The following is a 17,563-nucleotide window of genomic DNA, read 5'->3' as shown; positions in this document are numbered from 1 at the left end:
TGAGGAACCTGTACATAGATTAAGAGGCAGTTGTTCAGACAGAACAAGTGGATACTGAGTGGTTTAAACTCATGAAAGGGGTGCATCAGGGTTGTATTCTTTCACCATGCGTATTCGATCTGTATGCTGAGCAAATAATCCAAGAAGCTCAACCATATGAAGAAGAACAAGCATCAGGGTTGAAGGAAGACTCGTTAACAACCTATGATGTGCAGATGACACAACCTTGCATGCTGAAAGTGAAGAGGACGTGATGCACTTACTGATGAAGATCAAAGACCACAGACCTTGGTAAGGATTGCACCTCAACATAAAGAAAACAAAAATCCTCACAACTGGACCAATAAACATCATCATGATAAATGGAGAAAAGATTGAAGTTGTCAAGGATTTTATTTTACTTGGATCCACAATCAACACCCATGGAAGCAGCAGTCAAGAACTAATGTATGCGTTGCACTGGGCAAATCTGCTGCAAAAGACCTCTTTAAAGTGTTGAAAAGCAAAGGTGTCACCTTGAAAACTAAGGTGCTCCTGACCCAAGCCATGGTATTTTCAATCGCATCATATGCATGTGAAAGCTGGACAATGAATAAGGAAGACTGAATAAGAATTGACATGTTTGAATTGTGATGTTGGTGAAGAATATTGAATATACCACGGACTGCCAAAAGAACGATCAAATCTGTCTTGAAAGAAGTGCAACCAGAATGCTCCTTAGAAGCAAGGATGGTGAGACTGCGTCTTACATATTTTGGTCATGTTGTCAGGAGGGATCAGTCCCTGGAGGACATCAAGCTTGATAAAGTACAGCGTCAGCAGAAAAGAGGAAGACCCTCAACAAGATGGATTGACACAGTGACTGCAACAATGGGCTCAAGCATAACAAGGATTGTAAGGATGGTGCAGGACCAGGCAGTGTTTCATTTGGTTGTGCATAGGGTTGCTATGAGTTGGAACTGACTGGATGGTACCTAGCAACAACATCTTTTCATGTGCTTATTGGTAATTGTATATGTTCTTTGGAAAAATGTTTATTCAAGTTCTTTGCCCATTTCTTAATTGGGTTATTTGTCTTTTTTGTTGTAGTTGTTTAGTTGTAAGAATGCTTTAAATGTGTAAATCCTTTATCAGATATATGATTTGCAAATATTTTCTCCTAGTGTATGGATTGTCTTTTCACTTTCTTGATGATGTCATTTGAAACAGAAAAGTTTTTAATTTGTTGATGTTTAACTTATGTATTTTTTCTTTTGCAATTTATTCTTTTGGTGCCATACCTAAGAAATCATTGCCTAATCTGAGGTCCCAAAGATTTATGTTTATGATTCATCTAAGAGTTTTATCTCTTACAATTAGGTTGGTGATCCATTTTGAATTAATTTCTGTATAAGGTGTGAGGTAGTGGTCCAACTTCACTTTTTTGGTTTCTTTCAACCCTTGTTGAAATCCAATTGACCATAGATGTATGGGTTTATTTTCAGACTCTCAATTCTATTCTGTGTACCTACACGTCTATCCTCGTGCCAATACCCTATGTCTTGATTACTATACTTTTGAAATTGGGAAATGTGAGTTTTCCAACTTTGTTCTTCTTTTTCAAGATTGTTCTGGATTGCTTGAATTTACATATGAATTTTGAGATCCACTTATCAATTTTTGTAAACAAACAAAGCAGCAGGAATTTTTTCTTTTTTTTCTTATTGTGCTTTAAGTCAAAGTTTACAATTCAAGTCAGTTTCTCATACAAAAATTTATACACACATTGTTATGTGACCTTAGTTGCTCACCCTATAATGTGACAGCACACTCCTCGTTTCCACCCTGTATTTCCCATGTCCATTCAACCAGCTCCTGTCTCCCTCTGCCTTCTCATCTCACCTCTAGACAGGAGCTGCCCACGTAGTCTCATGTGTCTACTTGAGCTAAGAAACACACTCGTCACCAGTATCATCTTATGTCTTATAGTCCAGTTGAATCTTTGAAGAGTTGGCTTCGGGAATGGTTTTAGTTTTGGGTTAATAGAGAAACCAGGGTTCATGTCATCTGGGGTCCCTCCAGTCTCAGTCAGACCATTAAGTCTGTTGTGTGTGTTTTTTTTTTTACTGGAATTTAACTTCTGCATCCCACTTTTCTCCTTCTCCTTTAGGGATTCTCTGTTGTGTTCCTTGTCAGGGCAGTCACTGGTGGTAGCCGGGTAGCATCTCTAATTCTTTCGATCTCAGGCTGATGGAGTCTCTGGTTTATGTGGCCCTTTCTGTCTCTTGGGGTCTTATTTCCCTTGGGTCTCTTGCGTTCTTCATTCTCCTTTGGTGCAGGTGGGTTGAGACCAATTGATGCATCTTAGATGGCCACTTGCTAGTTTTTAAGACCCCAGATGCCACTCACCAAAGTGGGATGCAGAACACTTTCTTAACACACTTTGTTATGCCAATTGACCCAGATGTTGCCTGAAACCGTGGTCCCCAGACCCCTGCCCCTGCTACTGTGTCCCTCAAAGTGTTTGGTTGTATTCAGGAAACTTCTTAGCTTTTGGTTTTGTCCAGTTGCGCTGACTTCCCTTGTATTGTGTGTTAACCTCCCCTTCACCTAAAATAATTCTTGTCTACTATCTAATTAGTGAATACCCCTCTCCCTCCCTCCCCACCCTCCTAACCATCAAAGAATGTTTTCTTCTGTGTTTAAACCTTTTCTTGAGTTCTTATAATAGTGGTCTCATACAATATTAGTCCTTTTGTCACTGTCTAATTTCACTCACCATAATGCCTTCCAGATTCATCCATGTTATGTTTCATGGATTCATTGTTGTTCTTTATCATTGGGAGGTATTCTATGATGTGAATATACCATAATTTGATTATCCGTTCATCCTTTGATAGACACCTTCATTGTTTCCATCTTTTTGCTATTGTACACAGTGCTACAGTGAACATAGGTGTGTATATATCTATTCGTGTGAGGGTTCTTATTTCTCTGGGATATATTCCAAGTAGTGGGATTGCTGGATCACGTGGTAGTTCTACTTCTAGCTTTTTAAGGAAGCACCAAATCGATTTCCAAAGTGGTTGTGCCATTTTACACTCCCACCTGCACTGTACAAGTGTTCCAGTCTCTCCACAAACTCTCCAACATTTATTATTTTGTGTTTTTTGGATTAATGACAGCCTTGTTGGGGTGACATGGTATTTCATTGTAGTTTTGATTTGTATTTCTCTAATGGCTAATGATCGAGAGCATTTTATCATGTATCTGTTAGCTGCCTGAATGTCTTCTTTGGTGAAGCATCTCTTCGTATCCTTTGCCCATTTTTTAATTGGGTTATTTGTCTTTGTGTTGTTGAGGTTTTGCAGTATCTTGTAGATTTTAGATGGAAACTCTGGTGGTGTAGTGGTTAAGAGCTACGGCTGCTAACCAAGATGTTGACAGTTCAAATCCACCAGGCGCTCCTTGGAAACTCTATGGGGCAGTTCTACTCTGTCCTGTAGGGTCGCTATGAGTCAGAATCGACTCGACAGCAAAGGGTTTGGTTATGTAAGTTTTAGAGATTAACCACTGATTGGATTTTTAGTAGTCACATTTTTTTTTTTTGCCCAGTCTGTAGGTTGTCTTTTTCTCTTTTGGTGAAGTCTCTGGATGAGCATAAGTGTTTGATTTTTAGGAGCTCCCAGTTCTCTAGTTTCTCTTCCTGTGTTTGTGCATTGCTAGTAATGTTTTGTATACTGTTTGTGCCATGTATTTTTTCTTCCATGATCTTTATTGTTTTAGATTTTATATTTAGGCCTTTGATCCATTTTGAGTTAGTTTTTGTGCATGGTGTGGGATATGGGTCTTGTTTCATTTTTTTTGCAGATGGCTATCCAGTTATGCCAGCACCATTTGTTAAAGAGACTGTCTTTTCCCCCAAAAACAGACTTTTGGCTTTTGTCGAATATCAGCTGCTCATAAGTGGATGCATTTAGGTCTGGATTCTCAATTGTGTTCCATTGGTCTATGTATCTGCTGTTGTGCCAGCACCAGGCTGTTTTGACTACTGTGGTGGTATAATAGGTTCTAAAGTCAGGTAGTGTGAGGCCTCCCACTTTGTTCTTTCTCGGTAACGCTTTACTTATCTGGGGCCTCTTCTCTTTCCGTATGAAGTTGATCATTCGTTTCTCCATTTCATTAAAAAATGCCGTTGGAATTTGAATGAGGATTGCATTGTATCTACACAGTGCTTTGCGTGGAATAGACATTTTTACAGTGTTGAGTCTTCCTATTCAGGAGCAAGGTATGTTTTTCCACTTATGTAGGTCTCTTGGTTTCTTGCAGTAGTGTCTTGTAGTTTTCTTTGTATAGGTCTTTTACGTCTCTGGTAAGTTTATTCCTAAGTAGTTTATCTTCTTGGGGGCTATTATAAATGGTATTGATTTGGTGATCCCTTCTTCGACATTCTCCTTGTTGGTGCAGAGGGATCCAACTGATTTTTGTATCTTTATCTTGTATCCTGAGCTCTTCTATTGGTTCCAGTAGTTTTCTTGAGGATTCTATAGGGTTTTCTGTGTATAAGAGTATACCATCTGCAAATAGAGATGCTTGTACTTCTTCCTTACCAATTTGGATGCTCTTTATTTCTTTTTCTAGCCTAATTGCTCTGGCTAGGACCTCCAGCACAATGTTGAATAAGAGTGGTGATAACAGGCATCCTTGTCTGGTTTTTATCCTAAAGGGGAATGCTTTCAGGCTGTCTCCATTTAGGATGATGTTGCAGTTGGCTTTGTATAAATGGCATTTATTATGTTGTGGAATTTCCCTTCTATTCCAATTTTGGTGAGAGATTTTATCATGAATGGATGTTTCACTTTGTCAAATGCCTTTTCCACATCAATTGAAAAGATCATGTGGTTCTTGTCTTTTGTTTTATTTATGTGATGGATTACATTGCTTGTTTTCCTAATGTTAAACCATCCCTGCATACCTGGTATGAATCCCACTTGGTCATGGTGTATCTTTTTTTTTTTTTGATATGTTGTTGAATTCTGTTGCCTAGAATTTTGTTGAGGATTTTTGCGTCTAAGTTCATTAGGGATATTGGTATGTAATTTTCTTTTTTCATGGTATCTTTACCTGGCTTTGGTATCAGAGTTAAGCTGGCTTCATAGAACAAGTTTGGGAGTGTGCCATCCTTCTCTATGCTCTGAAATACCTTCAGTAGTAGTGGTGTTAGCTCTTCTCTGAAAGTTTGGCAGAATTCTCCAGCAAAGCTGTCAGGGCTTTTTTTTTGTTGGGAGTTTTTAAATTACCTTTTCAATCTCTTCTTTTGTTATAGGTTTATTTAGTTGTTCTCTGTTTGTGTTAGTTTAGGTAGGTAGTGAGTTTCTAGAAATTTGTTCATTTCCTCTAGGTTTTCAAATTTGTTAGAGTACAATTTTTCATAGTATCTATGATGGTTCTTTTAATTTCAGTTGGGTATGTTGCGATATTACCCATCTCATTTCTTATTCAGGTTATTTGCTTCCTCTCTTGTTTTTCTTTTGTCAGTTTATCCACCAGCTAGAATTTTGATAGATACTGCATTCAACCTGTAGATCAATTTGGGTAGTATTGCCATCTTAGCGATATTAAGTCTTCCAGTTCATAAAAGTGAGATTTTATCCATTTATTTAGGTATTCTTAAATTTTTTCAGTGATGTTTTATGGTTCTCAGTATACAAGTCTTGCACTTTTTTGTTAAACATATTCTGAAGTATTTTATTTTTTGATGGATGGGAAAAGAAAATATCTTCATTTTAGGCTAATGTAAACAGGAAGCTGAATTTTCCATTTATTTAATATTAACTAATTTAATTTAAATAGTCACATGGGGCCAGTAGCTACCATATTGGACAGTGCAGTTCCAGAGCGAGTCATTCATTGCCTTTTGATTGGTGTGTTTTTTCCATTTACGTTTAATGTAATTATCATAATATAGGATTTATGTTTTCCCTGGTGGTGCAGTGGTTAAGAGCTACAGCTACTAACCAAAAGTTCGGCAGTTCAAATCCACCAGCTGCTCCTTGGAAACCCTATGGGGCACTTCTACTCTGCCCTATAGGGTCACTATGAGTTGAAATCGACTTGAGAGCAATGGGTGTGGTTTTGGGTTATTTTGCTATTTGTTTTCTCCATGTCTTACTTCTTTGTTCTTCTATTCTTCTACTTCTGCCTTCTTTTGTGTTAAAAAGATGTTTCCTAGTATGCCATTTTGATTCTCTTGTTGTTTCTTTTTACTATTTTTAAAAATTATTTTCTTAGAGGTTGCTGTGGAGATTACAGTTAACATTGTGAATTAAAATAGTCTAGTTTATGTTAATATTAACTTAATTTCAACACTATTCAAAATTTATTATAGCTCCATTCCCTTCCGCCTACTTTTTGCTATTGCAATTACATCTTTTTATATTATAAGCCCATCCACACAGCTTTTTGACTATTGGTTAAGCTATTATCTTTTAAATCAGGAGAAAAAAAGAGTTACAAACAAAAATGTATCTATATTGTCTTTTATTTTTACCTATGTATTTCTCTTTACTGGAGATTTTTTATTTCTTTGTGTAGGTTTGAGTTACTGTCTAGTGTCCTTTAATTTCAGCCTGAAGAACCCTAGTATTTCTTGTAGGGCAGGTCAGCTGGCAACAAGTCCTCTCAGGTTTTGTTTTTCTGTGAATGTCTTAATTTTCCTTTGTCTTTGAAGAATAGCTTTGATGAATATAGAATTCTTGCTTGACAATTTTTTCATTTAACAATTGAGTACGTCATCCCATTGCCTTCTGGCCTCCCTGGTTTATGATGAGAAATCTGCTATTAAATCTTTTGAGGAGCACTTGTACATGATGAATCACTTCTCTGTTGCTGCATTCAAGACTTGTTATTTGGCTTTCAACAGTTTATCTATAATAGGTCTAGATGTGGATTTCTTGGAATTTATCCTACTTGAAATTTGTTAAGCTTTTTAAATATGCAGATTAATGTTTTTCAACAAATTTGGAAAGTTTTCAGTATTGTTTGTTCAAATATTCTTTCTGCCTCTTTCCTCTTCTCTGGAACTCCATTCTATCTATGTTAGGATACTTGATGATGGTCCACAGATCTTTGAGGCTTTGTTCATCTTTCTACACTCTTTTTTCTTTCTGTTTCTCAGACTGGATCATCTTAATTGACCTGTTTTTGAGTTCTCTGATCGTTTCTTCTTTCAGCTCAAATCTACTGTTAGTGCTCAAGTGAATTTTTCATTTCAGTTATTGTACTTTTCAACTCCAGAATTCCATTTGTTATATGTATATTTATATATCTTTTCTTTTCCTTCCAATTTTAGAACATATTTAAAGTCTTTGCCTAGTAAGCCCATTGTCCAGACTTCCTCATGGACAATTTTTAGAGACTGCTTTTTTTTCCCCCTGTGTAGGGGCCATACTTTCCTATTTCTTTGTCTGTCTCTTATTTTTGTTGTTGTTGTTGAAAACTAGACATTTGAAATAATATAATGTTTCAACTCTGGAAATCAGATCCCCACCTCCATTTCCAAGGTTTGTTGTTGTTACTGTTGATGCTGCTCTTTGTTTGCCTAATAACTTTCCTGAACTACTATGTAAAGTTTCTGTTCTTTTTCTCGTGTGTGGCTAATGAAGTTCCTGCTTGTTTACCATAGTGTTTAGCTAATGATTTTACAGAAATTTCCTTAAGTGCCTTTAACCAATATGTTCCTCAGCCTTCGTAGAGGATTTCGGTGTGTATGATGGAGCACACCTTCAGTGATCCAGTGTTCATAGCTATACTTTAACTTTTGCATCCTGCATGCACATAGTCTCAAGGTCATCCAGAGGTGAGAGTTTAGGGCCTTTTGAGGCAGTTCCTGGGTAGATGCACAGCCCATATATGTGCATTGTGTTCTAGATCCCTAGGAATATGTGAGAACTTTCCAAAATCCACTACATATCTCCCATTTCCCAGGCTGATTTTTAAAATAATTTTTGTCAGCTTCTTATTAGTTCCAACCTTTAATGTTGCCTCAGACAACATCAGTGTTAAACAGTTGGCACTGATTGTTCTCAACAAATACCCTGTGCTTTTTGCACAAAATGAGTGCCCAGTCAGGTGAAATTAAGACAAGACTTGAGAACGGAGCCTTTCACTGAGCTGCCAGACAGGTCAAATAGTGACAGTTTTCTGGGGTGGACTCTGCCTTCTCCAGTGGCTGCTATCCTTCTGGGTTTACAGCTATCATAATTGTGAGGCTATTGTTTTTTGAGATTACCACACAGCTAGGAAGGGGATGGGATTAGGGCAAGTTAAAAGCCATGAAGTTTACTGTTCTTACTGAGATTCAGCTGTTTTTCTTGAATAAATACTTTTCAGACTGTTGCAGCCCTTTTTTAATTTCCAGAATTCTGAAAAAGGTTGATTTTGACAGATTTTGCTACTGTTCTCATTGCTTTTATGAGGCATGGGTTTACAGAAGTTCTTATTCCATCATACCAGAAGACTGAATCTTAAAATACAAAAAATACAAGTAGAAGTCAAATGTGTAGAGAAGGTAGTGACAATTGCTCCATGCAATGGGAATCATGTGTGAAGTCCAGAAGCCTAAGAGAGTGTGGTCTATGGGCGTAGCTCAGTGTGGCTGGATACAGAGGGCCTTCTGAGAAATCACTGTGGAAGATGAGAATGAGGGTTAAGCAGTGACCAAAGCACAAGTGTCCTTTAAAACAAAAACAATTCAGTTGCCATAAAGTTGTTCCTGACTTATGGCAACCCTATGCTGCAAAGTAGTACTGTGCTCTATTGAGTTCTCAAGGCTGTGACCTTTCAGAAGCAGATCACCAGGCCTTTCTTCCAAGGTGCCTCTGGGTTTGTTTGAACCACCAGCCTTTTAGTTAGTAGTTGAGGCACTTAAACATTTGCATCACTCAGGGACTCCTCAGGTGTCATTGGATCGGAATTATTTAAAATTAATAATGGCTTCTAAAATGTAGGATTTCAGATTATAATAGAGAAAAGCTGTGGTTCCAAGATATGTAATTTGATAGGCCTCCTGTTGTCTGACTGATCTCCAGGTCTTGGGCTTTGTAGATCACAATCGGCTACCTATCCTCTCTCTGCTCTCCAGAAACAAGGGAGCCACTGTACAGAGCTGGGCCTCCCAGCTGTATGCTGACTGAAGGAGGAGGTCTGTCCTCAACCTTCACCATTTCTCCCTGAAAGCCTACAGAGCCAGAGTGTGCTCTCCCAGACAAACATAAAGACATAAATTGATGGAAGATGTAAATTGATTATTAGGTAAGCTGATGGAAGAAATAAGATTACAAACAGAAAGATAAGAAGGCATTGGATAGTGCTATGAAATCTGAGAGATGCTGCCTTCTACATTATGCATCCCCCCACCCCTTATTTTCTCCCAGCAGCTCTGAAAACACTCATAATGTGATAGCAGGACCACCCCACACTCTGCCATTCACCCTCCAGCACCAGTAACAGTCCAACTTATAAACTTGTAACAGCTGCATTTTACCTGAGAAATGTAAGCTGTGAAGAGAACATTGTGTGCAGATTTAGTCTGGCTGAAATCCTTCTGATCCACCACTGTGGACAAGTTACTGCTAAACCTTTTTATCTGGTATTTCCTCTCCTGTAAGGTGGTAATGATAATTCCACCCTGTTCTGACCTAATAAAGACTTTAGTTAAGTGCCCTGGAGTCAGAATGCTATAAGCTCCTTGACAAAAAGTTCCCACTTAAAGATAAGGTTTCCTCCTTATCCTAATAAGGATAATTTCCAACTTAACAAAGATTTACAAATATCACAAGTTCCAATTCTGGACTCTGTACCTATGCCCTGACCACCTAGGAAGAAAGTCTCATTGTTATCACTACCCCAGACCAGAAGAGGCGTGCACAAAAAAAAAAAAAAAGCGGTGGCAAATTGGAGGACAAAGGAGAGATAGGGGAGCCTCCTTGATGAAGGTCGAGTACGTCCTTACTCAGTACACCCCACCCTTATCCCAAACTGACCAGCAGCACCAGATTAATGGGTAGGCTATAAAGGCAGTCGCCCAGGGTGCTGGGCTTAACCGGGTGCCAAAGTCAATATGTGTCAAAAAAATTAATTTGCCTAAAACATTATCCAGACAAACTAGTATCAAGTAGTTAACATAGGTTTATGTAGCTGTTCCCACAATACGTGCTGTGGCATAGTGGTGTGAGCAGGGTGCATGAAACCCCACTGTGGGAAACACTCCTGCATTATTTAAGAAACTAATTACTGTGTTAATCTAGCACAACGATCTCTCCTAGGACAACTCCAGACAACTTGGGAGCACGCATCACAAGTGGGAGCCCTTTGAGGTGCCGCAAAAGCAACTTGAACAGAAGCAAGTGTGTCATCGGTGGAAGCTATCAGGAAGTGCTAATTGACAAGAGTCTGCGTATACTTTTATTGCATTATTTTCTCCAATTTGTTAAACATTATTATCAGAGTAAGTTGGACAAATGTTCCTTAGCCCCTACTACAGCAAGCTATTGACACTGCTGGGCTACTAAGTAGACATAGAGCTGACCTGTGTTTTACATGATTCCTCAGACAGTGATATGCAGCAGAGCAATCGGGGGAGTATGCCTCATGCCGGGGAGCCAGTCAGGATGCAGCTGGATTGTCTGAGCTGTGTGGATAGGGGTGGAGAGGAAGGAACACATTCCAAAATATTAAGGAGATGTACTGATTTTTTGGTTTCTAGGGTAGAGACAGAGGGGAACGGAGAGGAATTAAGGATTCCTCTGGGCTCCTGGGCTCTGGTTTGGTTAACTGGATATTGGTCCCATTTACCAAGACGGCAAACCTGCCTGAGGAGGAAGATTATCTTGGTTTTGAATGTGTTGAAGCTGGGGGTTTCTGGGATATTCAAGTGACTGGTTTCCACAAGCAAATGGACATAAGAAGAGTCAACCGGTGTTTGTATTGTCTTGCTTTCCCCCCCCCAGGATAATTATAGCATTATAGAAGCTAATCCTTGTAGAGCTATTTTTATGGGTTAGCCACTGTTCTAAATGCTTTGTATTAGCTCAGGCAATCCTCACAACCACCCCTTGATATAGAATCTATCACCATCTGTTTAGGTTATGGGAAACAGCCAGTAGAGAGGAAGGCGTTGAAGATCTGGGTGCCGGAGATATTGAGCAGGGTGCAGTCCTGGAGGAGATGGGACATGGAAGCACAGAAGGAAGGGGTGGGCCAAAGAGAACTCATCTGCTGAGGTGAAGAAAAGAAGGTGTAAGTGCACTAGCAAGTGTGGGGCCTTGCCTGACAGGTGGCATGTTCTCGTTGAACTAGGGACAATGAAGAGATGGGAGTTGGGCAAAAGGTTTGAGGCCAGCAGCAGGGGTCCAAGACAGCCATGGAGGGAGGTGAGTGGGAAGCAAGCAGGGGACAAAGTCCTGGTGGTGGCACCATGCTGCAGTAGCTGGGGAGGTGATAAGAGCAGAAATTTCTGACATCCAGCCGGATCCACTCTCCGTTCTCTCCTCACTAACAGAACACCTGTTCTGCTTGGACAGGCAATGGGACCAGCTCAAACACCTACATTTGTCAGCCTCCCTTGTATCCAGGGGTGGCCTGTGACAGAGTTGAGGCCAATGAGACATGAGTTTAATAAATCACTTTATATGGTGTTTCTAGCCATATTCTTGTAACTCCCACAGACTAATTGGCTGGGACTATGCAAATTGAGTGACTTATGGTCTACTGAGGGGATTGGTCAATTTACTATGCAAATTAGGTGACTGTTACCTACAGAGGGGATTGTTCAGTTTGTGGTCCTGATGGGAAGACCACGGTTTGAAATTGACAAGGAGTAGGTTTACACAAGGCCTAATCACACAGAGGTTCCAGACCTCACAATCATCAAGAAAAAAAGCTTGGAGCAACACACATCCTTTGGACCAAGGACTCTGTGCTGAGAACCTCCTAGACCCAGAAGAAACAGCGGACTCTGAAAATAGTGGGATGGCAAAGGTGGGCTTGCTGGGCCATAGAGTGAGAGCTAAGTGCCTTTGGGCAGGAGGCTTGCTGTGGAAGTAAAAGAGCTGTAACACTTGCCCATGCAGGGGAAGAGAGGCCTGAGTGTGCCCTATGTAGGGGTTGCATGCCTCCCCACCTGGACAGTGGGAGTCTGGGCAGTGGGAGTCTGTGTAGCATGGCAGCAAGCGAGCCACGCAGGCTTGAGTAGTATGATGAGAGCTGGCAGCAGAGGCTTGGGAGAGTCTGTGCAGGGGTTTTCTTGCCTGCAGGGCAAGGCTTAGTAAGGCCCAGTGGAGAACAGAAACCTCGGGCAGCATGGTGGTAGCCAAAGGCAGCGATGACATGAACACAGCATCTGACCTGAACCATGGCTTTCCTGCTCAGTGACATAAAAATGGACATAGGCAATTTGGGGAACGATAAGCATTTCCCCCTTTGGAATCTGTTGTTATTGTTTACTGTTTGTTTTCTATAAATAATAATAATAATGGCTTTCACTTTGCCAACACTGTGTGTCTAGTGTGTTTGGCTCTATCACAGATGAACATAGAACCCATGGAATGGTTGATGCCAGTGAGTGTATTCACTCCATTCCTAGCAGTCTTATGACTGCCTGAAAGTTTTGAGGCACAGCCTGTCTGCATGTGCAATGAAGATAGACAGACATATGTATATAGACTCACAACAGAAGTCCCTGGTGGTCCTTTTCCTTCCAGAAAAATTAATTTATTAAATTTGTTTGTTTATGGACACTCTCAGCTGAATCATGCCCTTTGCCCTTTATCCTTTCTTTTTTCCTGCCTGGAATGCAGACACAGTGCTAGAAGTGGAGCAGCCATCTTGTGACCATGGGACAACAAGCAAGAGGGCAAGTAAAACAGGCTACTGATGACTGAATGAGAAGAAAGAAAGAGCTTGGTGGGAGTATTGTATACCCCCATATCAGCCCTGTACATTTTTTGATGGGACGATGAAGCCATTAATTTCAGGTTGTATTACATACAACAAATGCCATCTGAAGTGACACGAGCAAGCAAAGCAGCCATTGGGACTGCTCCAGGACGGGGGCTCTGTTAGGTGGGCGTGGTAGAAATACAGAGTGCAGGCAGTTGTGTGTCTTGGTGGAGAGTGGTTGTGTAATCAACCTTGGGCCTAGGCTGGATAGGGAAGGAAGAGAGGCCAGGAGAGAGCTAAAAAGTGGGGGAAATTGTGGGCCAGTGGTGCATAGATGTCAGGTGCTTAGGGTGTGGAGACCTGGACACTATGGGCGAATAGGAAGCTGGAAATGGGTGTGGGCTTCTGATATGAGCTGTGACAGGATGATAAGGTCTAGGGTGTGGCCTACAGATCACTGAGTAGCTGGGAAAGCCAGACTACTCCCAGCCCCAGCAGTGTTCACAAGGGGCATATTTCTCGGGGGCAACTGAGACAGCTTGGTCAAAATCAAAGTTGGTGCACTCCTCTTCATTCCACACTCAGAGGGTTTGTGATAACTTCATCACAGCCTCAGAGGCCAGCATTGGGCTCTGTTTTCAGCCTTTGGTTATCCGTCTATTCTTCCTCCTGCAAAGATAATTCCCACAGCAAAGGCATTACAGATGCTCTTCAGAAAGCAACACAGCTCTGTCAGTAATGTCTCCTCCAGGAGCTCAACCTGAGCCAGCCCCCCAAACACAGAAACCTGGCAGTAAATCCCTGTGCCCTGTTTTCCAAAGAACATGTCTCTATCAGGATAAATGTCCACTTTTGGCTCTTCACAAAGCAACATACAGCCCTATACCAAGACAGCCATTATAGAAACCAAACTGGATCTTGATGAGTAACAGAAGGAGACATTAGTGAGGGATGTGAATGACGTGTCCCACCACCCCACCCTCTAATCTCGGCCCCTCAGCAATGAGCTTTCCCTCAGTGGCCTTCCAGCCTCTGGTGCTTTACTTGGACTTAGCTCTTTCCCCTAGAATTCTCCACACCATTAGTCCTCGCCTTGTTGCTTCCCGGGCACTAAGGACAGGCAAACTTGTCGCCAAAACAATCATGTCCTTACAGAGGCTCCCCGCTTCTTTCTGGCTGCTCTATAGCAGTCTCGAGAATCTTCTGAAATCTCTCTTCAGACCCATTAGCTGGAGCTCCAAGCCATAATGCTGGATGACTTGTTATCCCAGAAACATTTCATTTTAATTCTTTAAGAAATTGCTCAGGGTGATTCTTGGGGAAGAGGGGGGACTATAGTTGAATCTTTTCACAGTCAAAACCACTTACTGTTAAAATCATTTACTACCTTTTTTTTTTTTGAAATGCCTGATTACACTCACCCTTTCTCCAGAAATATTGACTGTTTCTCAGGCTATGTTGATTCCCCAAGCACACATAACACATAATCCTTGGCAAAATTACTAAAGGAATCTTTTATATGGGATGGAAGACTGCAGTTCTGCCTAGAGAATTGCATTATTTCTTCTCCTAACTACACTGCAGTCATTCTCAAAGGCGGGACGCTGCCCAGCTCTGGGAGACCTCGCAGAGGGTTTGGATGCGGTGCTTCTGAGCCAGGCTGGGAGTCGATGTAGTTGGAGGCAGATGCTCAGTCCTCCTTCCCTGCAGAGGCACCAAGGGTCCAGTGTGACACTCTGAACAACGCAGCTTCAGGGCTTGGATGGGTCTGACCTTGGCCAACTTGGTTAGTATCTTTCTCAGCCTGGATATGCTCGTCTAGAATATTATTGTTGTTAGGTGCTGTTGAGTCGATTTTTGACCCATAGCGAACCCATGTGACAGAGTAGAACTGTCCCGTAGGGTTTCCTAGGCTGTAATCCTTATGGAAGCAGATCTCCAGGTCCTTCTCTTGAGGAACCACTGGGTGGGTTCAAACCACCAACAGTCTTTCAGGTAGCAGCCTAGCACTTAACCATTGCAGTAACCAGACTCCTTTTGGAATATTATTACCTGCCTCATTTGATTCTCACGAGGATTATATGGGGTAAAGCAGGAAAGAGCTAAGCACCTGGCACATCCTAAACTGCCTGTAAATGGTTGCCCTCTTTCTAGCGCTCAGTGACAATGTTCTCCAGGAGGCTAAGGCAATTGTGGTCTTGAACCAAACTGAAAAACCACCTTGTTCCTAAAATAAACCCTAATCCCTGCTTGCTTGAAAATCATGATTCTCAGTCAAATTATTTTGGACAGGGAAGACAAAGACAGAGGACGGGATCTCTATTAGATTTATAACACAAACAGCCGAAAGTAAACCTCAACTAAATCTTGGCTTCTCATTGACATGTGCAGAAGATATAGTGGCTCCCAATTAGGGCCTAAACCCCTGGGGGTGTTCCAGAACCTTCCATGGGTAGTGCTGGAGATTTTTACATTAATTAAAGGAAGCATGGGTAAAAACACTAATTAATAGATTTAAAGCATTTTATACCCCACTGCTCTAGGTTGTTATTTCTTTTCAACAAATATTTATTAAATCAAGATCTATAGAAACTCTAGCATAGGAAAGATATGTCCAAAACTAACTGTATTCTTTTTTACCCTGGTCCAGAGTGGAGGACTGGGCAGAGAGCACACTAACAGAAGATTGTCTATTGGGAAAAGACCCAGCAAATACTTACCGAGCACCTACTACATGCCAGTCGCTGCCTTAGGGGATAGGATATGGCAGTGAACAGGAGAATGTGTCTACCCTTAAGGAGTTTACATCTGATGGGGGAGACAGACAAACACTGAGTAAACAATGACTAAAGTCACTTACCACCACCCATCTGTCAGTTGGTTGTACTGTGGTGCCTGTGTGTTGCTATGATGCAGGAAGCTATACCACTGGCATTTCCAATACCAGCAGGGTCACCTACAGTGGACAGGTGTCAACAGAGCTTCCAGACTATGACGCTGTACAAAGAAAGGTCTAGTGATCTACCTCCGAGAATTAGCCAAAGAAAACCTTATAAATGAAAACAGAATATTGTCCAATATAGGGCTGGAAGATGAATCTCTAGGTTGGACGGCAATACACGACAGCTGCAACAATGAGCTTAATCATATCAACAATCGTGAAGATGGCACAGACCAGGCAACGCTTTTGTTCTAATATACATAGGGTCACCAAGTCAGAGTCAACTTGAAGGCAACTAACAACAAATGTCACTTTAGGATGGTGATAGGTGCTATGAGGTCATACAGAGCAGTCAGGGAGCAGTTATGTGTAGGGTAAGTAAGACAAGTGGAGTTGGAAGTAAGTAAGTAAAGTAAGCAAGTAAGAAAGACAAATGGAGGCGGACTGTCTGAAAAAGTGAGTTCTGAATCATGATAATAAATGAACCATGGGAAGATCCAGGACAGAAAGAACCATATCAGACATTTAGAATGCATTTGGCTATAAGTAAAAATCCCAGTTAGAAAACATAAGCTGCCATAAGCAGTAAGGAAATTTATCAACTCATGTAACAGGAAGCTCTGGGATTCACCCAGCATTGGTGTTGGTTGACTCAGCAGCTCAACAATACAAGGGAAACAGGTCCTTTCTCTCCACTTTTCCGTTTCCAGCACTGATTTCATCCTAGGCCTGGCATTCTACCAGACTGTGAATAGGCTGTGAGCAGCAAGGGGACAACAGGCTACTTTCATGGATTGAATTGTGTCCCCTCAAAATATCTATCAACTTGGCTGGTCATGATTCCCAGCATTGTAAGATTGTCTACCATTTTGTCATCTGATGTGATTCCCCTATGTGTTGTAAATCCTATCACTATGATGTAATGAGTTGGCTTAGTGGCAGCTGTATTGATGAGATCTACAAGATTAGATAGTGTCTTATGACTATCTCTTTTAAGATATAAAAGAGAGAAGACAGCAGAGAGACAGGGAGACCTCATACCACCAAGAAAGCAGTACCAGGAGCAGAGCACATCCTTTGGACCTGAGGTTCCCGCACAGAGAAGCTCCTAGACCACTGTAAGAATGATGACAAGGACCTTCTTCTAGAGACAACAGAGAGAAGAAAGCCTTCCCCTGGAGCTGATGCCCTGAATTTGGACTTCTAGCCTATATGACTGGGAGAGAATAAATTTCTCTTTGTTAAAGCCATCCACTTGTGGTATTTCTTTTTTCTTTCTTTCTTTCTTTATTGGTGGTAATTATATATGTTTGGTAACATGTGCCATCTCGGCATTTTTCACATGTATAGTTCAATGACATTAATTGTATTCATTACACTTTGCAGCCATCACCGTTATCTATTTCCATACTTTTTCATCACCCTTATCAGGAGCTCAGTAGGACCTGCTGTGTGTTCTCAGATCTATACTACTTTTCCTGTGGGCCCTTCCAGCCTGGAATGCCACCTTGTCCATCCAGAGATTCTTCCTGGCCCTTCAAGTCACAAGCCAAGCCACCTGCTTGTGACACTTGTCCCCAAAGAGCTTTGCCCACTACCAGGAAGTTGAGAGGGGCATCCCGTGACAGAGGAGCCCCATTACCCTTTCAACACGTTCTTTTTTTTTTATTATTGTGCTTTAAGTGAAAGTTTACAAATCAAGTC

At 41.2% G+C, this 17,563-nt stretch overlaps 1 long non-coding RNA gene across 1 annotated transcript in view; it reads left to right on the top strand.

The window, feature by feature from the left end:
• Window positions 1-12,414, top strand: part of LOC126085547 (uncharacterized) — a 136,671-nt gene extending 124,257 nt beyond the window's left edge. Inside the window, exons 5-6 of the long non-coding RNA XR_007519303.1 lie at window positions 10,305-10,486; window positions 11,124-12,414. This is a non-coding gene — a long non-coding RNA (uncharacterized LOC126085547). The remainder of the gene's footprint in view (window positions 1-10,304; window positions 10,487-11,123) is intronic.
• The last annotated feature ends 5,149 nt before the right edge of the window (window positions 12,415-17,563 follow it).

The sequence above is a fragment of the Elephas maximus genome, chromosome 11 (assembly GCF_024166365.1).
Source record: "Elephas maximus indicus isolate mEleMax1 chromosome 11, mEleMax1 primary haplotype, whole genome shotgun sequence".
Classification (NCBI taxonomy): Eukaryota; Metazoa; Chordata; class Mammalia; order Proboscidea; family Elephantidae; genus Elephas; species Elephas maximus.
The sequence above is the reverse complement of the archived record's forward strand: the minus strand, read 5'-3'. Positions and strand labels throughout refer to the sequence as shown.